The sequence below is a fragment of the Vulpes vulpes genome, chromosome X (genome assembly GCF_048418805.1).
Source record: "Vulpes vulpes isolate BD-2025 chromosome X, VulVul3, whole genome shotgun sequence".
NCBI lineage: Eukaryota > Metazoa > Chordata > Mammalia > Carnivora > Canidae > Vulpes > Vulpes vulpes.
The window spans coordinates 107,454,654-107,479,679 of record NC_132796.1 but is presented as its reverse complement, the minus strand read 5'-3'; the positions used below and the strand labels follow the sequence as shown (position 1 = coordinate 107,479,679).

Here is a 25,026-nt window from a genome sequence, read left to right as displayed (position 1 = left end):
AATAAAATCTTTTTTAAAAAGCAACTGATTCTTTCATTTAAAAAAATTTTATTTATTTATTCATGAGAGACACAGAGAGAGGCAGAGACATAGACAGGGAGGGAGAAGCAGGCTTCCTGCGGGGACCCAATGCAGGGACTTGATCCCTGGACCCGGGATCACTCTCTGAGCTGAAGGCAGACGCTCAACTGCTGAGCCACTCAGGCGTCCCAAAGCAACTGATTTTTTAATGTTGATTTTTGTATATTGCAACTTTACCAAACTTGTTTATTCTAACAGTTTTTTTTTAAATGCAGTCTTTAAGATTTTCTATATATAAGATCATGTCATTGGCAAACAGATACAATTTAACTTCTTCAGTTTTTTTTAAAGATTTTATTTATTCATTCATGAGAGACGCAGAGAGAGAGGGAGAGGCAGAGACACAGGCATAGGGAGAAGCAGGCTCCATGCAGGGAGCCGGATGAGGAACTCAATCCCGGGTCTCCAGGATCATGCCCCAGACCAAAGGCGGCGCTAAACCGCTGAGCCACCCGGGCTGCCCAACTTCTTCAGTTTTGATTTGATTTCTTGTTCTTGACTAATTGCTCTAGCTAGGACTTCCAGTACTATATTGAATAGGAATGGCAAGAGTGGGCATCTTTGTGTTGTTTCTGATTTTAGAGAGAAAGCTTTCGATTTTTCATTATTGAGTGTGTTAGCTGTGAGCTTGCCATCTATGGTCTTTATTGAGGTCCATTCCTTCTATATTCAGTTTCTTGGGAGTTTTTTTTTTTTACCATGAAAGTGTGTTGGATTCTATCAAATGCTTTTTCTGTATTCATTGAGATGACTGTGTGATTTTTATCTTTTATTCTGTTAATGTGGTGTATCACATTAATTGATTTTCATATGTTGAACCACTCTTGCATCCTAGGGATAAATCTCACTTGGTCATGGTGTATGATCCTTCTAATATGCTGTTTGATTTGCTTCGCCAGTATTTTGTTGAGGATTTTTACATCTATATTTATCGGGGATACTGGTCTGTAGTTTCCTTTTCTTGTGATGTCTTTGTCTGGCTTTGGTATCAGGGTAATGCTGACCTCACAAAATAATTTGAAAGTGTTCCCTCCTCTTTAATTATTTGGAAGAGTTTGAAAAGGATCGGCATTAATTCTTCTTTAAATGTTTGGTAGAATTCACCTGTGAAGCTGTCTGGGTTTTGTTTGTTAAGAGGATTTTTTTCCCCTTTTCTTTCTTTCTTTTTTTTTGTACTCTTAATCCCCTTTACCTATTTCACCCATTCCCTCCCACCCACCTTCCCTCTGGTAACCATCAGTTTGTTAATTAACCATAATTAAGAGTCTGGGTTTTTTTTGTTTTTATCTTTTTTTCTTTGTTTTGTTTCTTCAATTCCACATATGAATGAAATCCTACAGTATTTGTCTTTCTCTGACTGACTTGTTTCACTTAAAATAATACTCTCTAGCTCCATCCATGGTGTTGCAAATGTCAAGATTTCAGCCTTTTTTATGGCTAATGTTCTTGTGTGTGTGTGTGTGCGTGTGTATGTGCGTGTGCACACGCGTGCATGCACACGCACACATACCACCGCTTCTTTACCCATTCATCTATTGATAGACACTTGGGCTGTTCCTATAATTTGGCTACTGTCAATAATGCTATATATATAAAGAGAGGTATATATATCTTTTCAAATTAGTTTTTGTATATTCTTTGGGTAAAAACCCAGTAGTGGAATTACTGGATCATATGGTAATTCTATTTTTGACTTTTTGAGGACCCTCCATACTATTTTCCACAGGGCTTGTATCAGATTGCATTCCCACCAACAGTGCAAGAGAGTTCCTTTTTCTCCACATCCTCACCAACACTTGTTGTTTCTTGTGGTTTTGATTTTAGCCATTCTGATAGGAATTGGGTGATAGCTCATTGTGGTTTTGATTTGCATTTCCCTGAGTTTGTTGGGAGGTTTTTGATTATTGATGCAATACTAGTCATAGGGCTATTCACATTTTCTCTTTCTTCATGATTTAATCTTGGTAGATTGTGTATTTCTAGGAATTTGCCCATTTATCCTAGGCTGCCCAATTAATTGGCATATAATTGTTCACCATAATCTCTTAAGAACCTTTTTATTTCTGTGGTATCAGTTGCAATGTCTCTTCTTTCATTTTGGATTTTGTTTATTTATGTCCTCTCCTTTTTTCTCAGTCAGTCTAACTAAGGGCTTCTTGATTTTGTTTATCTTTTCAAAAAGCCAACTCTTAATTTCATTGATTTTTAAAATTATCTTTCTATTCTTTATTTCATTTATTTCTGTTCTAATCTTTGTTATTTCCCTCTTTCTGATAATTTTGTGCTTACTTCTTTTTCTTCTTTTCTTTATACTTGAGGTATAAGGTTAGATTGTTTGAGACCTTTCTTCCTTTTTAATGTAGGTGTTTTATTGCTGAGTTTCCCTCTTTTTCTTAAATAGGGCCCGAACCCATGACCCTGAGACCAAGACCTGAGCTGAGATCAAGAGTCACATGCTCAACCAATAGAGCTACCTGGGCACCCCTGAATTTCTCTCTTAGTACTGCTTTTCCTGATCCTGTAAATGTTGGTGTTATGTTATCATTTTCATTTGTCTCAGGCATATTTCAATTTCCTTTTCAATTTGTTCTTTGACCCAAGGATTGTTTAAGAGGCATATCACTTTCAATATGTTGAAAGTTATATGGGATTTTTGGTTTCTAAGATCACAGTGACACTATTTGTGGCCAGTATGAGATCACCAAAGTGAAATCAACTTGTCTTGCCAGGTGACGTTTTTTCAGTATGGCTTGATCCTTAACTAAACTTAACTAAACAGTAAAGCAAGGGACAGACTAGTGAGGCATAGTTCAAATACAGCAGATTTCTCTTTTGGATATTACATGGCTTAGAAACCAGGAATTGAGGGTAGCCTATCTCTGGCCTTATTCATTTATTCAGCAAACATTGGCTGAATACCTACAAGGTGCCAGGCCCACTGTTAGGATGCTGGGAACAGTGATGAGCAAAACAGTTGCAGTCCTTGCCTTCATGAAGTTTAGAGTCTGGTGGAGGAGGGAATGAGGGGAAGGGGAGGAGGCAGACATTGAACTTAACCTACTAGAAGGCTGTGTGCTTGAAACAATGTACATGACCCTGAAATGAACCAATCAAAAGGAAATCTCCCAGAGGAAATAGGAAAGGTTTCAGTCTGTCACTTCTAGGTCCTGAGCACTGGTACCTGTGGTCAACTCTTTGCTCACCAGACATGATCAAAAGAAATCACTGAAGCTGCTCCTCAGTCTGACTTCTTCACCCAGCAAAGCAGGCAAAAGCATGGAAAGAAACTCTATGAGGGACACCTGGGTAGTTCAGTGGTTAAGTGTCGGCCTTCGGCTCAGGGTGAGATCCTGGAGACCCGGGATCGAGTCCCATGTCGGGCTCCCTGCATGGAGCCTGCTTCTCTCTCTGCCTGCATCTCTGCCTCTCTCTCTCTGTGTCTCTCATGAATAAATAAATAAAATCTTGAAAAAAAAAAAGAAACCCAATGAACTACTTCGACCCTTCCACTGCCCCATTTGAGGCTGAAGTTAAACACAGGTCACGTGTGATATCCCTCTCCAAGTCTATGGGAGTGAAGAAGAGGTACCCTCTACTGCCCTCACTGGTGACTTGCTAAGGCCATTCATCCTCTCAGCACATATTTATTGAGCCCCTACTACAGTCCAGGAGATACACAGTGATCCCTGCTCTCACAGAGCTCACATCCTAGTCATTGCCCCTGCATCACCAGCCAATGGTGGTGATCTCATGCTTTGTGGGCCATGCTGTGCACAGTGGCTCATTTATGCCCTTAAAGGCAAGTGAGAGCTAAATAAAGATGATGGTAGACTGGAAGTGTATGCCAGGCAGAGAGAACAGCAAACACAAAGACCTGGAGACAAGAACAAGCTTGGAGTGCATGAGTGGCAGAGGAAAGGTCAGTGGGGTCAAAATCTAGTGAGTGAGAGAAAGATTGGTGGCAGAAATGGCTGGAAAGTTTTCTGGCTTGTGTACCCGAATACATGGTAGTACCATGACTAGGACAGGGATCGTGGGAGGAGGAGGTTACTAAAAACAGCCACAGCTCCCTCCTCACTGCACAATTTTACCACATGACCATCCTAGGTTGAGGTCACTAAGGCCATTACCAACCAATAGGCAAGTTTTCAGTCTATTTGTGAATCAACTATTTAAAACTCAGAGTTTGTTGTGTTTATATGAAGAGTTTATAAAACTCAGAGTTTATATGAGGCCAGCAGATGGGCTGTTGTATTCGAAGTTTAATTTTCTTGGACTCACATGTGTGGCTGGAGTAAACCCAAAGTGCCATCCGTTGGAGAGGCTCTGTCAATGTCAAGGCCCCGGAGCAGTTGTTGACGTCTGAATGCTGCCTGTAGCTCAAATAGTGCTCACCAAGTATCAGTGAGCTCCCTACATTCTCCAGACCCCTTCTAGTTGGGCAAGACCGTGTGATTAATTCAGGCCAATGGATCATGAGCAGAAGCGATATGAGTCAGTCCTAGGCCAGAGCACCTAATCACTAGTGAACAACTCTTTTTCTAGATGACAATCAAAGAGGTTATGTGTTCCTGACAGTGTAGCTACAAGATGGAAGAGTCTAGGTCTCTGAGTGACTATGTGGTACAAAGCCACATTGACCCACGTAAGACAGGTAGTGTGAGAACAAAGCAGAACGTGTGTTACCTTAAATCACTGAAATGGCAGGTAGTTACCTCAGTGTAAGTTAGCCTTACTAGTTACTAGTTAGTTACCTTGACTGGTTCAGTGGCTCTCTCCCTCTTGGCCCTCTCCCATGTACCATGCCCTATTTGGAAGAGGGGTCAAATTGGCCATAAATAATGCACTCCTTTCAGGTATCTAGCTAGGCTTGCCCTCCTATCCACTTCCTCAACATGCTAATGTCTAGTCTCATTTTCTCCACTTCCTGGCTGCACAGCTCCTTTCTGCCTACTTAGCTTTATGACATATTCACGTGCCCTTCTCTGGCTTATTGACTTTGAGTTCCACACTTACTCCTATCTGCACACTCTTTTGATCTGGACATCTTTGCAGCTATATCCAGAGTACTCTCACCGTCAACCCTAGCCCTGTGGGTGCCTCACTGAGCCCCATCCCCACAAGGTAAAAGGAATTTGGATAATAGTAAAGAAGCTCACCAGTGCTTTTTGCTGAGGAAGCAATACTGAACCTGAGGTATGGAAGCTAAAGGTAAGACTCATGATGAGAAATGAGGCCAGGAGGAGTGGGAACCAGTGCAGAGTGTGAAATGGCTCTGGCCCAAAGCTCTGAACGGTGTGCAGATGACTGAGATGAATTCCCAGCCCACTTCCGTATGCGGTGCTAGCCGCATAGTGTAGAGGCAGGCCCCACAACTTTAGAAAGCAGAAAAGGTAGGATATGACAGCTGTAAAACTCAAGAACCCAGATAACATGATTTCTGTGAGAAAAATCTCCCAGAGCCATAGGTTGACCTGACAAGAGCCCAGTTGTGCCTCGATGCCCTGGCAGATGCAGTAGGGATAGTCCCACCCTGGCAAGCAGAGGAAGCAGGAACCACTGGTGAGGATTCCTACAGCTGAAGGCAGTTTCTAGTATTGGGACCCAGATGGAAGTCTTGGCAGTGTTTGTCCCCATGAAGGGGATGTGTTTAAAGTCATACACTGAGAGCTGCTTGTAGTCTGCTGTGTTTGTGTCTGAACCAGTCTAGGGGCGGATCGTATCCACCAAAGGTGTGGGACCTCTTGCGTACAGTGTCATGGTAGCTTTTGTATAAGGAGCTCCCCCTCCACCCCCAGTTGAAGTCAGATGCTAAGCAAGACAGGGAAAAAGGAAATAGATGGCCTTGGGGCCAGAAAAAGAGGACACCATGAGATATTAGCTCTAGAAACCCTACTTCCACAGCTGGCTGGAACAGAACATCTCTAGTTCTACGCTGTCATCTCTCATTCCCTAACACAACCACTTTCTCTGTCATAGAGACATGACCTGACTTCTTTGTAGGAGGAGCAAAAGCCAATGGATATATTTTTTTTTCTTTCCCTCTAGCTCATCATAGCACCTTGCATTTAGTAGTTGCTCAACAGTGTTTGCTACCCTGAGATGTTTTGATCTGAAGAGCAACCATCCCAGTATTTTTCCTTTTCATTCTTTCCTTTTCCAGGAACCCCAAACCATTTAATTTTGGTTTCTTTTTTTAAAAGCTTATTTATTTATTTGAAGTACTCTCTGCACCCAACATGGGGCTGGAGCTCAAGACCCCGAGGTCAAGAGTCACATGCTCTTCCAACTGAGCCAGCCAGGCTCCCTCATTTCACCTTGTTTAACTTTCTTTCTATCATCGCTTCTTGGCCTTTTGGCTAAGATCAAGTGTACTTTCTTTCTATCAACCCTAGAAATACCAAAACATTGTACAATGGAAGTACAAGATTTCAAAATGAATATATGCTTGCTCCTCTTCTTCCGTGGAGACTCATGAGGACCAGAGGGGACAGTCAATCAACTAACAAGCATCTACTGAATATCTATAGTGTGCCAAGCAGGCAACAGCTGCAGGATAGTTATAGCTCCTTGGAGAAAGCTCCAGACACAAGGTGATATTGTCATTAATAGTTTCCATGTCATTTTCTTTCCCCCCATATTAAAATGCTGCTGGTTCTAATTACTCATGTCATCCTCGTTATTGGCTTTATGTTTCTCTGTGTCCTCATAAACAAGGCAGGTCTAGATATTATCATAGGTAACAGGCCAAGAAAATTCAATTTGTTTTGATTAGTTATCACTTGTAGAACAATTTCTGGTTTTCAGAAAGCATATTCACAGCACCGTCCGTCCCTTAGGGTATTGTGCCAAGTACTTGAGAAGACATGAAAAGTTGAGGGGTGCCTGGGTGGCTCAGTGATTGGGCCTCTGCCTTTGGCTTGGGGTGTGATCCTGGGGGTCCTGGGAGTGAGTCCCACATGGGGATCCCCACAGGGAGCCTGCTTCTCCCTCTACCTATGTATCTGCCTCTCTCTGTGTGTCTCTCATGAATAAATGAATAAATAAATAAATCTAAAAAAAAAGAAAAGTTGAAATATTTTAAGTTGAATTTCATGTTCCTCAGGAAACAACATTTTAATGCAAGATCCAGCAAACTCTATGACCCGTGGGCCAAATCCTGCCCCCCCCCCACCACCTGTTTTTATAAATAAAGTTTTATCAGAATACAGCCACACTTGTTTTAAAAGACAATGTCTATAGCTTCTTTCACGCAACAACAGTGGAGGATAGGTGAAAACAACTGAAATAGTTTCCCTGTATCAAACGCCTGATGTTTGCCATGGCTGTCACATTCATTATTTCACAATCCACATGACCCTTCTAACGGAATAATAGCTGGCATTTATTGTGCTAATTAGAGTTTTGTTCTTAATCTGGTGTTCGTAAATTTGGATGGGAAAAGATTACAACTTAATTTCTGTTAATCTCTAACTGAAAGCAATTATTTCTTCAATTATGAATGTAGGTAACAAAGTCATATTAGCAATACCTGTGACTTTATCACTGGTAGAAATATCACACTTTTTAAAAAAGAGTTCATTTAGAAGAAAAGAGTTTATTTATTTATGTGTGAGAGAGAGAGCACGTGAGAGAGAGCTTGAGCAGGGGAGAGGGGCAGAGAGGGAGAAGCAGACTCCCCACTAAGCAGGCAGCCTGATGCAGGGCTTGATCCCAGGACCCTGGAATGAGGGCCTGAGCCGAAGGCAGATGCTTAACTGACTGAGACACGCAGGTGCCCCGATACTTTTTTTAAAAAATAAAGAGCAGATTTTATTTATTTATTTATTTATTTATTTATTTATTTATTTATTTATGAGAGAGGGAGGGGCAGAGAGAGAATCCTAAGCAGGCTCCATGCCCAGGACAGAGCCCTTCGAGGGGCTTGATCTCAAGACCCTGAGATCATGACTTGAGCTGAAATCAAGAGTCAGACACTTAATCCACTGAGCCACCCAGGCGTCCCTACAGATATATTTTCAAAGATTTATTTACTTGAGAGAGAGAAAGGGATGGGGCTTTGATGCCAGTACCCTGAGACCATGACATGAGCAGAAATCAAGAGTTAGATGTTTAACTGACTGAGCCAACCAAGAGCCCCCCCAAATATTTTTTTTACAGTATACTGTAGTCACTGGAATCTCACAATACCATTTTGTTCATTTTTACTTGGAAATAGTGGCAGATACTAGCCTGCTAAGTCTTGTTATTTATTTAATGCACTACTAAGGAAGCCCATATACCACAAGTTTGTTTTTAAAATACACTCATACCTTTATTTCATTATAACTAATTTCCCCTTTGTAATCTAAAGTATTATATGTATACATTTAAAGCTATTGTTCTGAAAAGGGGTCCGAGGCTTAGACTGCCAAAAGAAACCATGCACAAAAGGTTAAGAAGCTCTATGCTGAGTGCATTAATTCACTGAATACTCACAACCATGCTGGGTGATGGGTACTACAGCCAGCCCCTGACTATCCGCTCTTTACACAGGAGTACAATGGGGGGAAAAGAGATTGATTAAATTGCCCAAGATCACAGTTAACAGTGGAGCTGAGGTTTAAATCCAGTCTGAGTCCAGAGCCCGTGCTCTTCTTGGTCAATATTTTATACTGTACTACCTTTATTGTAAGTGTCATTATCCCTACTTTATAGGTGAGAAAAGGGATCCTTCCTATAAAGGAGGATGGTGGTGGCTGTTGTGAGTAGCAGAAAGACATGAACATTTCTTGAGCACCTACAGTGCCAGAATCTTTTCATGCATATCTCATTCTAGCCTCTTAAAAGCCCACAGCATTTGGACAGATGAGTGAACTCAGACCTGGGGCAGGATGAGCAACTTGGTCAGGACCACACCCACTCCTCCCCTCCACCAGCTACCTAATTAGTATGTAAATTATGTCATGCCATCCTGTGGTCTTCCTTCCTTCATGGGTTATTCAGTGAGGGGAAAATACTGCAAGGAAATATTCATGCCCTCTTTCCTACTAAAGCCAAGAAATTGTTCATCAAAACAGGTGGGCTAAATCAGTGTGGAGTTGCACGGTGAATTTTTATGAAAAATATTTCATGTGAGGTTTGAGACTTTCACAAAACCACATGTAAGAATTAAATTTAAACATAAAGTAGTAGATTGATACTCATTACTATGATGAATGTTTCCAGTGAAAATATAATCCTGGCAAAGGATACTTTCGAGGAAAGAAACTGACATTAACATAAAGACATCTTTTAAAATTTTTTTAATTTGTATTATTTTTTAATGGATGAAAATATATTTGTTATATTAATTTGCTAAAGGTGCCATAACAAAGTGTGACAAACTAAAAGGACTTTTTTTTTTTTTTTTAAAGAAATTGCTCGGGCAGCCCGGGTGGCTCAGCAGTTTAGCGCCGCCTTCGGCCCAGGGCCTGATCCTGGAGACCTAGGATCGAGTCCCATGTTGGGCTCCCTGCATGGAGCCTGCTTCTCCCTCTGCCTGTGTCTCTGCCTCTCTCTCTCTCTCTCTCTGTCTCTGTCTCTCTCTCTCTGTGGGTCTATCATGAATAAATAAATAAAATCTTTAAAAAATAAAAACAAAAAAAGAAATTGCTCTAAATCATGGTGCAAAACTGTTTTGACGATTTCCTATAAAACGGTTTAAGCAGTACTGACTTAACATCAAAAAGTATACTTTTGATCCGTTACTTGGCCTGATTCCCTGCGTCAACTTCAAATCAAGGCAAAGTTGGAAGTATTTTGTATCAGTTACGATTCACAAGTCAGGGAAGGAGCTCTGGATGGGAAACTGTCTCTGGGTAAGAACCGCTTTGCTTAGATGCAAACTGTTTATAGTCACAAATCGTTCAGACCGGGCCTAGCTGTGCCTGGGCAATAGCGCCAACGTGGGCCCTAGGAGAATGCAGAAACCCCACCCCCGAAAGCCGGTTCCCTAGCAGCCTGCGTCTCCCCGCTAGGAGAGCCTCGTTTCCCAGGGCTCCGTGGCCACAAACCACGTTTCTAATGCAACTAAAAGATTCCTCTTCACGGACACTTAATGATGCCGAGTGTGTCATTACGACAAAAACAAACAAAACCTTGTGTTTTCAGAAAGGAAATCTGGGGCCTGATGGCCCAGAAAGGAACACAGAGGAGTGAAGTGAAATGGCCCGGATTTGCAGAAGCCCTTCAGGCTCCTATGGGGCGGCGGGGAAGGAGCCCTGGCCTTGCGCTTGGCGGACTGCAGCTCTGGCCGCGCGCACCCCGGGGCCCCTCTGAACCTCAGCTCTTTCGCTTGGTCAGTGGCGCTGGGTCCCCGCAGCAGCGGCCGCGGCCACTTTTTTGTCCAATGCTGTGTGCCGGGTCCCGTGTTAGGTGCGGGGTGAGCGTGGCAAACGGTGCGCGTGGCCCGCGCCTGCGAGAAGAGCTGGGTGCTGGTGAGCTGCAGGCTGTCACCGTCCCTAAGTGGCTCTGCCCCCTGTCCCCCTTCGGGCCCTTCAGGCTGCTTTATTTCTACCCTGAACAATGTCTCTTGATGTTCTCCCGAGTCATGTAAAAGATTTGTGACCTTGCTCAGCGATCTGGAAAACACGAGATGGTCCAAATAGGAAAAAGAAGGCACCCCTAATCTTGTGCAAATGAGACAATGCCAACACAGTCCCCAATGCTCCTTAGGCAAGATCTAAGGGAGCTGGAACCGCTCCGGTCCCAGCGCACCTCAATGCCTGCGTCCTTCCCTCCGTCCGTGCAATCTGTCCCTCCCTGCCACCACGACACAGCGCCAGCCACAGGGGAGATGCGGACCCGGCGAGGGGCGCGGCCAGGCGGGCGCCGGACCACAGGCGGCAGCGGCGCGGGGGGCGCCCTGCGACCGCGCGGCCACTCGGCTCCACCGCGTGCGGAAGGGGAAGCGACAATCTGTCGGTGGCGGCCGCGTCCGAAACCGGGGGGACGTTCGTACGCTGGCCCTTCGGGTTCGAGGGCACGCCCTCTCAGGCCGGGAGATGCCTTCATTTCCAAGGAAAGTGTGGGCTCCGCGGCCGCCGGCCCCGGACCCCGCGGACCCCCGCGGGCGCCCCCTCCCCGGCGGCGACCCTCCCCTTGGCGGCCTCCCGCTCGCCCGCTCCTCGCTGGGGACTGATCAATGCCGCCCGGCGCTCTTTGCTAGGCCCGCACGGCCTGTGATCGCCCAGCCCCGGGCTTCGGGGGGACGGCCTGGCAATTCAGGCCCACTGAACTGTATTTCCCCGGCCGGGGCCCGCCCCCCGCCTTTGTGCGGCGCCCGGCCCGCCCCCTTTGCTCACTCTCCCTTCATGCTTTGTTTGGCAAACACAAAACGCCCGGCCCAGCGGCGGGCCCTTTTCAAGCTCCGCAGCCAGCACTTGAAACGCCGCGAGGCTCGGGCACCTGGGAACACCTCCAGGGCCCGGGCCCGCCGCCCCGCGAGCCGCCCGCGCCCCCCGCGAGCTCGTGGGGGCCGCGGGGGCCGCGCGGCGCGGGCCGCCCCACGAGCCACCCCGATGCCCGGGCATCCCAGCTTCCTCCAAGCACCGGCCTTCCCTTTGAAAATCCGGGGCGCTTCGGGGGCGGCGGGGGGGCGGGGGGGCTCGCCTCGCCTTTGTGTTTTAAATGGCCCAGAAGTTGCCTTGACACAGAAGCGCTGAGGACCGGTGTGGAGGATGCACCACCAGCAGCTCTAACTGGTCACTAAGGACTGCGAAGGCTCTAGCTCAATGACAACGACAATGACAACAACAGTAACCATAAGTGCGGTGACAGCGGCTCCCGTTTATTGAGCGCTTACTACGACGTCCCAGGTCACGCCGAGCGCTTGACAGGCATGATGACATTTGACCTTAATTTACAGCAACCCGTGGGGCAGCCTGGGTGGCTCAGCGGTTTAGCGCCTGCCTTCGACCCAGGATATGATCCTGGAGACCTAGAATCGAGTCCCGAGTCCCACATCGGGCTCTCTGCATGGAGCCCGCTTCTCCCTCTGTCTGTGTCTCTCATGAATAAATAAAATCCTTAAAAAAAAAAAAAAAGAATTTACAACAACCTGGTCATATGATTAGGGCCTCTTGTACTAACAAGGAATCCAAGGATCAGAGGGGCTAAAAAGCTTGCTCCTAACCCCTGCCATGTACTTCCTCAGTTAATCTTCTCTTTAATATTTAAATAGTAGAATCTTTGGGCTCCGAACAAGAAATGATCCCCCCACCTCCCCGTCCCGAACATGCAATACTACCAGGCTTTTGCCAGTTGTCTTCATAGCCTGAAGAAACTTTTTTAGGTGTTATCATGCAGTAATTATGATTAGAGTAGCCACACTCTGTTGAAAAGTGTGCCAGGCACTTAAGTATGTGATTAAGTATATCCTGTCCTTCGAGCCTTGCAACCATCCTCTGGGATGGGTTCCACTATTGTCTCCGTTTTCCATTAGGTTGGGGAAAATCAGCAGATTCCAGTAACCCGTCCAAGGTCACACAGCCAGTAAGAACTCAGCAGAGCCAAGGCTTGTCTGAAGCCAATGCTTGTTCTCTAAACCCTTAGATGATACTGTCTTCAATTACTACTAATTATATTTTGATTTCTTCCTTTTTTTAAAAAAAGAGAGAGAGAGAAGGAATAAAAGCCATGTGCGAGAGTGGGAGAGGCAGAGGGCGAAGGAGACCGAGAGAATCTTAAGCAGGCTCCACATCCAGGACAAGCCTGACCCCCAACCTGCTCCTGAATCTCATAACCCTGAGATCATGACCTGCACCGAAATCAAGAGTCAGTCACTTTAACCAACTGAACCACCCAGGCACCCCTATTTTTAATTGCTATGATTCTTCAAAAAATGGCCTTTTGTTTTCCAAAAATTGCCTTTCAAGTTCACTGGCAGTCACTTGTTAAGTCTCTTGGAATTACTTTTTTCCTTGAAAAGACTAACATTGCTTCAAACTGCAATAACTCTGAAGGGAAACAGGGAGAATGGGGCTCCTTAACTGGGTAAGTCCACTCATCACCAGGTGTCTGTTGAAGGCATAGAAAGTGACCCAGGCCGAAGTCACATGTTTGAGAAGTTTTCATCTCATTTTTGTAGCCAGCTTCAAAAGAGAAAACAGGGAGGCTAGTTTCCTGACTCTCACTTTGAGGATAATCTAGCACTGGAAGACTTCAGAGATCAGCTGGTTCAGCTTTTTCATGGTACAAACGGTGAAACTGAGGCTCACAGAGCAGTGGGACTTGCTGGAACTCGGGTGTAGACTCCATGATAGAATTAATCTATCCGGTGTTAATCAATATAACTAATTCCTACAGAGACTCACTAGCTATCAACCTAGAGCTTACAGTGTGCCAGGCACGGAGCTAAGGGAAAGAGGGGTCAACAAGATTCCTACCTTCACAGAACCTCCGTTCTAGTGGGAGAGACAATGGAAAAAAGTAGCAAATCACAGCTGTGGTGAGGCCTATCAAAGTACAAGCCGACGGCTCGCTAAGAGGCTGTCATAGGAGGATTTAACTCACCCAGGGAGGTCAATACAGGCTTCTGTGAAGAAACAATCATCGATTGGGATCTCAAGGATGAGCAGAAGATAGAAGAGGGGAAGGAAAGAGCATCCACATCAAAGGGAACAGCACATGCCAAGGCCCTGTGGTCGCAGGGGGTATGGCAGGTTTCAGGGACTGGACACTGGAGCATAAAGAACAAAGAGGAACATGGTATGAGATGGGGCCAGCTCACACCGTGATGGGGCTGGAGAGGTATGCGTGTGGGGCCCAGCAATGATGGGCCTGGTAAGCACTGCTGGTGATTTGAGTCCTTACCCTACGATCCCTGAAAAGCTAGTGAAGAGTTTATTGAGCCAAGGGGTGACATGGCATTCTTAAAAGATCACTCTGGTTTCGGGGTGGACAAGTTACTAGGGAGCATAGGAAGTCCTGGGAAACAACTAGTAAGCTATCGTAGGTGTCCATGCAGGAGAAAACAAAGGCTTGGACTATGATGACGATCCTGGTTTTCTACCAACTGGTTGTTTGACCAGGGGCCGCTCATGTAACTTCCAGGATCCTCAGTTTCCTCATCTGCATGTTGTTCCCGACACCACCCATCTACCTCTGGTGTTGTAGGGGTCAGTCAACAGGGCACTATAGAAACGCAAGCCATTAATTAGCAATGATAAGAATCCAGATCCAGCGATTTTCAATCCTAATGAAGTATTATCCGGCAGTCTCCATCGGCGTGTGATGACAAGGCTGACCTGTGCCTTTTTTCTGGTTAAGTGTAAATATAAAAGGAATGCCGGAAGGCGCTCTCTGTGTAAAAATGTGAACCGTTACAGACGAGGCTAAAGTGTCCCTTGACTTTCACCCCAAATCCTGGTTCCTCCTGTCTCTTCTTACTGCAGTGTTTAAAGTGTTTGAAATTTGGTCTGTAGGAACACATGAGGGTGATACGGACCAGCCATTTGCACCTGAATGCATCCAGAGGCATAATATTGGGGTCATCTGGCAACACTTAAAAGAGGGCCCGTCTCTCTTAGGGGTGGTAGCTTTGTATGGACACCCATGTTCACGGCTCCCTGTATCCCAGTATGGTCAGAGGTCAGTTGGATCTCTGCAGGGCTGAATGAAATTTTTCTCTATGTATGTCATACATCACCAAAAAGGTGGTTGTTGTTGCTTTCGTATACAAGTATTCTGTGTCTTGAGCTTGATCGTGAAATGTGTGGGCACGCGGCTCGAGCATCCAGGTCAAGTTCAAGACACAGAGCACCGCCAGCAGCCCCGAAACCCTGCTTGGGGTCCCCTCTGTGTCGCTGCTTGTCCCTCAAGTAAACCGCTATCCTGACCTCTAACAGCATAGATAGGTGTCGCTTGTTTTTGAACTTTATACAAATGGAATAATACAGGATTCACAAAGAAAAAAAATTTTTTAAAATTTAAAAAAAATACAGGATTCACCCTTCTGTGTCTGGGTACTTCGGCTCAACATTAAACTTAGGAGATTCATCTGTGTTCTTTGCCTATAGCAGTAATTCATTCTCGGTCAGTGCTGTATAGTGTTTCATCGTACGAATATACCACACTATTTATCCATTCTGCCGTTGGACATTTGGGTTGTTTCCAATTTGGGGCTACTTGGTATATATATAAATATCTATTATGACCCCTGCACTGGGTTTTTCAGCTGGAAGCTTATACCGGCATGAGAGTGACATACCCACAAAACAAAGCTGATCATTTCACCCTCTCCAACATAAAAGACTTCTACTTGCCGCCTCATCCCTTCCTCAGAATAAAACCCAAATTCCTTAGCATGTCATTCAGGGCCTGGCCCCACGTATCCCCAAATAAATCCCAAGCCTCCTCTCTTACCACCAAACTCCAGCTACTCACTTCTCATCGCTCCTCACACGCACCAGGCCCCTTTCACAACTCCGTGCCTGTGTGCCTATTTTTCCTGTGATTTAGGTGCTTTCTCCTGTACCCAGAAAACCTCTGCTATTTCTTCAAGATTCAGTTCCAATGTCACCTTCCTCGCGAAGCCTTCAAGGGACACCCTTCTGTAGATTCCGGCCTACAAGGGGCTCACCTCATTGACTTGGTTCTTACTTAACGAACGCATAGTATTTAGTGCACACCAGCCACTGCCCTAAGTGCTTTATTTTAAAAAATATTTTCTTTATTTATTCCTGAGAGATCCAGAGGGAAAGAGGCAGAGACACAGGCAGAGGGAGAAGCTCCATGCAGGGAGCCCGACGTGGGACTCGACCCTGCGTCTCCAGGATCACGCCCTGGGCTGAAGACAGCGCTGAACCGCTGAGCCACCCAGGCTGCCCCCTTAAGCGCTTTAAAAACAGTAACTCACTTAATCCTCCAAACAGCCCCTATGGGCTAGGTACTGGGAAGACAGTACTCTTGCCATGTGAGGAAACTGAGGCAGAGAGGGTTTAAAAATGACTTTCTTCCTTATGGTAGGTGGCCCTACAGAAGCTAGATCCAAACCCAGACGGGCCTACTCTGTCCCACTGCTGCTCTCACTGAGGTGGCCCTGTCCCCTCCCCCCTACTGGGACAAATCAGCTGGTGCACCCAGCCGTCACCTCCAAGAGGCTGCCCACCAAGTGCAAGTTACTGTCCCATCTCTCTTTGTGCCGTGAGAGCCTGAGAGAGTGCTCACTAAGTCAACGATCACGGTTGGGTGTTGGAAAGGGGGGCGACTCCGGAGAGCCTGGGGATTGCTAGGTGTGAAATACAAACAGGTTTACTAAGCAATGAACTCAAGGACATGTTAACCCAGGTAGAAGGGCGACGGGGCTTAAGTAAGACAATGGGCGTAAAGTGATTAGCGGGGCGCCTGGCACATGGCAAGTGCGCGTAAATGTTATTTCACACCACGCGGCTCACATTTAACAAGCAATTACCATGTGCCAGGCGCTACACTAAAGTGGTTTATTTAACTAATTTCATCCTCATGATAACACTGTAGAGTCCGTACTCTTGTCCCCATTGCATCGCTCAGGGTCTTAAGCAGGAAAACAGAAACTGCTGGAAGTGCAAGCAGCCGTGGGAACTGATGATAGAAGAAATTGGTGACCGAGTTGAGGGCAGAGCTGAGAAACCAGGAAGGATGAAGCAGCCACCTGGACAGTGGCAGTGGCGGGAAGCTGAAGGGACCCCCGGAGGGCACTTTGCTCCGGAGCCCAGAGCAAGCTGGGACCACAGGTGCCACTCGCTTGGGGACTAGGCGAGAGGGGAGCTTCCCAGCAGGAGCTGGAGCTGCAGAAGTGACCCAGTCCCTGCAGAAGAATCCACTTAAAGCAGGGATGGGGGGAGCCACCCTCCTGGGTCTCCCCAAACTGCCAGGTTTCCTGACACGTGGGAGTTTCAGTGCTAGAACCAGGAGAGGCCTGGACAAACTGGGGCAAGTTGGCCACCCCAAGTGGGACACGGAGAAGAAGGTGGAAGAAACTCCCCGGCTTCTCCCTTCCTCTTTCCTCTCTGTCTCCAGCAGCTCCCTCTCCAGGGTGGACCGAGGGGGAGGTCACTCTGGGAAACACCCTGCAGGGGTCAGTCCTCCCCCACCCCCGCTCCCTCAGCCCCTCCACATTCAACGATGATGATGATGCACGCAAAAAGCTAGGGATGGGCTCCAGGGTCCACAGGCCCAGGACTGGCACAGCTGGGTTACAGGGGAGGAAACTTGGTAAACAAAGGCAACAAAAGCCTTTGCAGACTGGCTGTTTGAGTAGCCCTGATCTCCAGGCTTGAGTTTGGGCCAAGTTGGGGCTGCGGAGGGTCATTTTGGCCCCAGAAGGGCTGCGATCATTCCACGACCATGCCACCTGTGGCCACCCACTCCCCTTACACATGGGCCGAAGCCCAGTTCTGCAACAGGTCCAGCCTCACGCTAGATGGCCCTTGGCACTGGGGCTGCTGGGCATGGGGGTGGCCTTGACTTAGAGAGTCTGCGCCAATGTAAATTCGACCGCATCGTTAAGATACTGTTGAGTTTAGCCGATTTTTATTTTCCTAGCAAGACTGTTGTGATGAAGCAAGCAGTGCCTTGATTTACATTCTGGCACAAGCTCCTTATCTTGTAGTGGACCAGCAACAAACAGTTTGGGAGCTGCCACCAAGTCCTTGGGCCACACTTTTGTTGGTGTTGTCTTTGGAGAAGCAATGTAGTGTGACCGTAGAGAAGAGAAACTCCAGATCAGGGCTTGATATCTACTTCTGTCGCTAATTGTGTAGACAAACCCTTTAACCTCTCTCTCAGGCCAGTTTCATCCTCTGTCAAAGGTACCAACCCAAGCTGCCCTGTTGACCGCACGAGTCATCGTGAGGCACGTGGGCAGGCCAAGCATCCTACCCATCTGAAGGTCGCTTCCCTTACTCCAGGGCTGAATCCATGATTGGCTACATATCCCAAGTATCCAGCATACTTGGGATGGGAAGGCACAGAACTATAGGGTCATAGCCACACTCCGGGACAGAGGGCACTGAGGAATAGAAATAGCTCTCAGAAGGGATGGCCCAACTGCACTGGTCTCGTGACAAACTGTGTGTGTGTGTGTGTGTGTGTGTGTGTGTTGGGAGATAGGATGGGGTTAGGAAAGTGGAGAGAAGAATGGAGAGAGCGAGGAGTGGTGTGGTTGCGGGAGAGAGAGCTGTCCAAGGGAAGGAGAAGGCAGATGAGATGACTGTAAGGGGGAGGGTTCAAAGATACTTGGGAACTCCCGATGTGGGTGGGCATACCAACAGGTGAACGCCACGTGCAAGTTGCACTGGATCGTGCTAAAGATTCAGTGGAAGTGGTTAGAAGGGCATGCTTGCTGGAGCTCACATCTTAGCAGTGACACAGGGTTGGGACCCAAGTCGTCATGTCTTCCAAAATGTAGACATGGCTACCTTGGCCTGGCTCACAGCCCTTGCCTCATCTAGGAGCGTGGCTGAGGGTCAGAGCCCCCACGTGCACCTGTGTGTTTGCTCCCAACAACTGGGCCACCCCTTTAAGAGTAGCTTTGTATTCCTCTGGTCAGAGGCCAGTCCTCTAGCTGCCATCCTGGGAAAGGACATAGGCCATCGGTGAGGACAGAGGGAGACAAAAGGGACCCTCTTGTGTCTCCAGACCCTGCAGCTTCCTAGCTGTTCCAATGGGCACAGATGTCTGTGCGCTCTGCGAACCTTGTCTGATAGCCAAGGAGGGCAGTGGGCCAGGTCAGGGAACCAGGACTTTGGCCAGCACTGTGTGCGCTGGACTGTTGCCCAGTACGGATCCCTCCTGCCAAAATCCACACCAAGGGAATGTCCGGTGGCAGATCCAAGGATCCCAAGCTCTCCAGGCTCATGATGTCCTCACATGAAAAACACTGTGCCTGTTCTAAGAGGACCCTTGTATCTTGTGCTAAGGCCAGATGTCAGAAACTGGTGTCTTGAGGCTGCAGGGAACAAAAATGTTCTTGGGGAGCCCACAGCCCATCTGGGCACAAGGAATATGCTCGAAGCCTGGGCGAGTTCTGGGGATGGACTCAGGTTGTCCCGTTGCTCTGATAGATCTGTTCCATTGGGTGAGATCACATGAAGCTCCCATGGAGAACTCAAAGTTGTTGGGCTTCGGACCTCAAACAGAACTTGCCAGCCCTTTCTCTACATCCTTTCATCTCTGGTTTTATATTGGCCTCCTCACGCAGTCTCTCTTCTCTTCTGTCTCTTCCAGCTCTTTCTATCTGATGCCTCGTGCTCAGCAATTCTGGAGGCTCACCCCCACTTACTTTAGTACCCTAAACTGGTCTCCTCCCTGCTGGCACTGAACTTGTTTTTGAAAGCTGTCCCAGAAAATCCCCCCTTTGGCTTAGGTCCAGCACTTGGCAATTCTGGGGTAGGGCAGACGGGCTCTTTCTGGGCAGCATGCTGACTGACCCAGCTCCAGCTTCTCTTGCCTCCCGCTTTTGCAGAGGCAGCCAAGGATGGCAGCAAGGGTTGGAGCAACACCTCTGTTCACGTGACGTGGTCGTAGATAAGACATTGGCTCAGCTATGTCATATGATGAGACATGGCCAGCGGAGACAGGTGGACTGCAATGGAACAAGACTACCTGGGAGGGCCCAGGGGGTGGAACTACTATGTCCTTGTGGGAATAACTCTAGGTGACAGTGTACTCCAATGGGCAGAGCGTGGGCACCAGGGTAGGCTGATAGTGGGCAGCAGGGCTCCAGTATCCAGGCTGGGACCTAAGAGAAAGTCCTAGGAAGCATGTTCCCAGGCCCGAAAGGCCCAGCGCACTAGGGCAGGACAGCATGACGAAGTGAGCATTGGCTTTGTTTAGAGCATGACAGGCTTGTGTGCAAGTCACAGCAATGTCATTTAGGAACTGTGTAAAATTGGGCAAGTGATAGAACCGCTCTGAGTCTCAGTTTTCTCATCTGGCAAATGGAGACACTTCTATATAATCTCGCAGGGTTAATTTATGGGGTTAAATGGGACATGGTCTGTGAAAGTACTTAGGACAGTGACCAACATCACTACTAAAACTTGAGTCTAATGTAGGAAGTGGTCTTGGAAGAAGGCAGAAGCGCAGCTATTACCATGGACTGGGTAGGAATGGATTTTCCAGAAGAGAACATGGAAGCCAATCCCAGAGCCCTGGCCTGGGGCTACTGATAGGTTAGGCTTAGCCTTGCAGAAGAAAGGAAGATTTCATTTTATTTTTTTAGATTCTTTTTTTTGTGTGTATTTTTTTATTGGAGTTCGATTTGCCAACATATAGCATAACACCCAGTGCTCATCCCGTCAAGTGCCCCCCTCAGTGCCCGTCACCCAGTCACCCCGTCCCCCCGCCCACCTCCCCTTCCACTACCCCTTGTTCGCTTCCCAGAGTTAGGGGTCTCTCATGTTCTGTATCCCTCTCTGATCTTTCCCACTCATTTTCTCCCTAGAAAGGAAGATTTTAAGAGGAGAAGTTTCCAGATCAGATTTAAAGGGGGGGTCAGAACAAAGGTTTTGAGCTAGGTTGACTTAGGTTTGGATCCTTAGCTCTAGCACTTAGCAGCTGTGAGGCATTGGACAGGTTAACTGCTTTGGGCATCTGTAAAATGGAAATAATGGTGCCTGCTCTTATGTGTTGAGTTGTGTTACTCCAAAATTCATGTTGAAGTCCTGAAACTCAGCTCTGATGGATGTGTCCTCATTTAGAAATAGGGTTTTTGGAGATGATCAAGTTAAGATGAGGTCATTAGGGTGGGCCCTATAATATGACTGATGTCCTTAGAAAAAGGAGAAATTGGGAGACAGAGACACACACAGAAGGAGAATACCATGCGAAGATGAAGGCGGAGATTGGGATACTGCATCTACGAGCCAAGGAATGCTAAACACTGTCCGCAAACCTCGAGAAGCTAAGAGATGGGCATAGGACAGATTCTCCGCCACAGCTCCCAGAAGGGACCAACCCTACCATCACCTTGATCTTGGGCTTCTAGCCTCTAAAACTGTGAGATAATACATTTCTGTTGTTTAAGTCACCTAGTTGTGGCACTTTGTTACAGCAGCCCTAGAAAACTAATAACCTACCTTAAAGGATGCTTAAAGATAATCTAGGCACTCAATAAATGGTGGCTATTAGTATTATTTCTTGTAGCTGCTTAATCAGGTGTGGCTGGGCAGCTCCTAAGGACAGGGAGGCGTGAGGAACATAGGCTCTGGGGTCCCACAGTTTTGTTACCTCGGGCAGGTCACTCAAACTACTTGACCATCAGGTTCTTTAGCAATAACATGGAGGCCCAGGTGGCTCAGTGGTTTAGCACTGCCTTCAGCCCGGGGCCTGATCCTGGAGACCCGGGATCAAGTCCCACGTCGGGCTCCCTGCATGGAGCCTGCTTCTCCCTCCTCCTGTGGCTTTGCCTCTCTCTCTCCGTGTCTCTCGTGAATAAATAAATAAAATCTTAAAAAAAAATAGTAACCATCTCACAGGGTTGTTGTGAGAAATGCATGAGAAAAAGCAGGTAAAATTCTTACTTAGCACTGTGCCTGGCACCTGAAACACACTCAACAAATGACACTATTATTACCATTATTGCCATGGTTGTTGTTATTATATGTAGTATTGCTCTGTGGGCATAAGTTTTGTCTTCTGCTTGAATGCTTTTTCCTTCCTCTTAAATCCTGCAGCCCAGTCCCTGACAATTGCATATCATCTGTGAACTGTTTCAGGTGTGCAGCACTTTATTCCGGGGAGACCGTAGGTTCTATGGAAGTGTGGACTATGTCTCATTATTTTCCTGCAACTCATACAGCACCTAAACACAACACATTAGCCTTTTTGTAGGTGCTCAGTTATTGCTCCCTAATCAGTTGACTGATGGATCAGCAGGGTTTTGGGAGAGTGGGGAAGGCTCCTCTGTAAGTGTGCCCAGCCTTTGGGTTTCCTTGACTTAAGGTCTTTTAAACATCTATCTATATGCTTGATTTGGTGTCACCTTTCTTTTTTTTTTTTAAGATTTTATTTATTCATTCATGAGAGACACACAGAGAGAGAGATCGAGAGAGAGAGACAGAGAGAGACAGAGAGGCAGAGACACAAGCAGAGGGAGAAGCAGGCTCCATGCAGGGAACCTGACGTGGGACTTGATCCTGGGTCCCCAGGATCATGCCCTGGGCTGAAGGCAGCGCCAAACCACTGAGCCACCTGGGCTGTCCTAGTGTCACCTTTCAAAAGCAATAATATTCTGTCAAGTACTGTTAAAAATCATTTAAGCACCACCCCATGTAGACAGGTGTCAGTTAATAAATTTCTATCTCAAAAGGGTTAGATAATAATTGTTTTTTGATGGGGGGGAGGAGGGAAGGAGAGAGAGAGAGAGAGAAGCTGAAGCACAACCCTGAGATCATGACTTGAGCCAAAATCAAGAGTCGGACTCTTTAATCGACTGAGCCTCACAGGAGCCCCTAGATAATTGTTAAATAACTGATTGTGTAGATTAAAACATGCCCTGAGAGGATGGGTAGAAGAAATGGGCTGAAAAGGTGGGTTTAGGACCAGATTGTGAAAGGCACTGTGGTGGATTCATGCTAAGGGGTTAGGACTGTGTCTCACAGGCCTGGGGGAACCGGAAACTGGAGGAATCTGCTTCCTCTGAAGCCTCTCCAATGAGTACGCTGGGCCTGGAGGCAGGATTTTTTTTTTTTCTAGCTGTTAATTGCTGTTTCAAACTATTAGTCTCTACCCTGCCATTATCCATTCATCAATCAACTTCTTGGTCACTTCCCAACATTTATTGAAGACTGTGGGTCCTGACTCTCTGGCTTTGTTCGTCTGATGGGGGATTTCAATGTCTGTGGTGACAACTCTCCCGCCACCCCAGTTGCTCATTCTCCTGACCTCATCAGCAGTGCCCTTCCCTACCCCCCACCTGAGCCAAGCATCCACGACCACAGTCATAGGCCTAGTTTGTTCTTCGTTTTCTGGTTCTTCGAGGTGTAAAATTAGGTTGCCTGAGATCTTTATTTTTTCTCATAATGGGCATTGATTGCTATAAATTTCCCTCTTAGAACTGCTTTTGCTGCCTCCTAGAAGATTTGCTATGTTGTGTTTCCATTTTTGGTTGCCTCAAGATATATTTTTATTTCCCTTTTTGATTTCTTCTCTGATCCATTGGTTGTTCAAGGTTGTGTTGTTTCATTTCTACAAATCTGTGATTTTTCCAAGTTTCCTCCTGTTATTGATTTCTAGTTTCATGCCATTGTGGTCAGAAAAAGATACCTGGTATACTTCCTATCTTCAAATTGTTGAGGCTTGTTTCGTGGCCCAACATATGCTCTATCTTAGAGAATGTTCCATTACATAGGAGAAGGTGTATAGATTCTGCTGCTGTTGGATAGAATGTTCTGTATATGTCTATCAGGTCCATTTAGTATGAAGTATATTGCAAGTCCAATATTTCCTTATTGATTTTCCATCTGGATGATCTGGCCATTGTTGAAAGTGGGGCACTGAATTCCCCTACTATTGTATTTTTGTCTATTTTTCCCTTAAAATCCACCAGTATTTCCCTACTATATTTAGGTGCTCCAATGTTAGGTGCATATACATCTACAACTATTATATCCTCTTGATTAATTGACCCTTTAATCATTATATAATGACCTTCTTTGTCTTTGTCTTTTGTTAGTTTTTGACTTAATGTCTATTTTGTCTAAGTATAGCTACCCCTGCTCTCTTTCAGTTTCCATTTATATGGAATATCTTTTTCCATCCCTTCACTATCAGCCTACCTGTGCTTTTAGTTTTTTTTTTCACACATGATGCCCAATGGGGGCACTTTTACTAGATGAGTGGGAAAGGGGTGGGTGCACCTTGGAGTGTATACCATCTGGGGTCTTACACAGGTCCAGAGCTCTGCTGCACCCTCTTCATCAGCTCTTCATCCTGCACAGACAACTCTGTCAACTTTTTGCTTATCCACTCATGGATGTCCAGGTACTTGGAGACACAGCAGCCCAGACACACAGACTCACCCTTGGACAGCTCTGCTTTCTTTTAGTGGAGAGGCACACACTTCCAGTGGTAGGCATTGGTCATTCTGTTGTACATATCACCATCATCTCTATCTGCAGCTCTGTAGCCAGCTGCTGGGCCCTAAGGGACCCATCTCAGTCCTGCATTGTGGAAGAGATCTCCTTCTGGCCCCCTAGTCCACAGCCTGGGGCCAGTCACATTGCCTGACATGTCCCTAACTTTGGCAAACACTTGTGATTTTTCATTTTTTTCCGGTCTTTCATACCATTTTATTTTCTCCATTCAACCATAATAATATGATATCCAAATTTTGTCCTAATTGGAGGGTCGGTAAACACAGGCTTATCCAGCCCACTTACAGGCAAGGCAAATGCTGCTTCTTGAAATGGTCCCACCATGGAACCTCTGGTCATCCAACCCAAGTCACCCCCTTGCCTGGCTTTATCTTCACTATACTGTGTGGCCACTTTATTGAATCTCATTCCAGACTTTAACTTTTCCATGGCTTCCATGATTTTTCTATGTTTTTCACACAGAATGTGTCTGACCTTTATTGTATTACCATCACCTTTGGGACCCTGGGCCTTCTTGTCAGAACTGTCACTCCTGGAGGCGGCTCCCCCTTTCCCCCCTTTCCCAGAACCGCTCTTTCTCTTGGGTGGCATCTCCGAAAACCTGATTTTTCATTTTTATTTTTTTATTTTTTGTCATTTGTCATTTTTATTTTTTCATTTTTTATTCTTTGTGATTTTTCACTTTTATTTTTTTATTTTTTATTTTTTGTGATTTTTCATTTTTAAAAAGATTTACTTATTTAATTGAGAGAGAGGGAGAGAGTGCTTGAATGTGGGGGGAAGGGCCTGAGGGAGTGGGAGAGAGGAACTTAAGCAGACGCTATAATGAGCACAGAGACCAATGTGG

The 25,026-nt window shown here is 46.4% G+C and overlaps 2 pseudogenes; both read right to left on the bottom strand.

The window, feature by feature from the left end:
- Positions 1-23,967: 23,967 nt before the first annotated feature.
- Positions 23,968-24,315, bottom strand: LOC140596129 (mitochondrial import inner membrane translocase subunit Tim10 pseudogene; annotated as a pseudogene).
- A 59-nt stretch (positions 24,316-24,374) lies between these two features.
- Positions 24,375-24,770, bottom strand: LOC140596175 (peptidyl-prolyl cis-trans isomerase NIMA-interacting 4 pseudogene; annotated as a pseudogene).
- Positions 24,771-25,026: the final 256 nt, after the last annotated feature.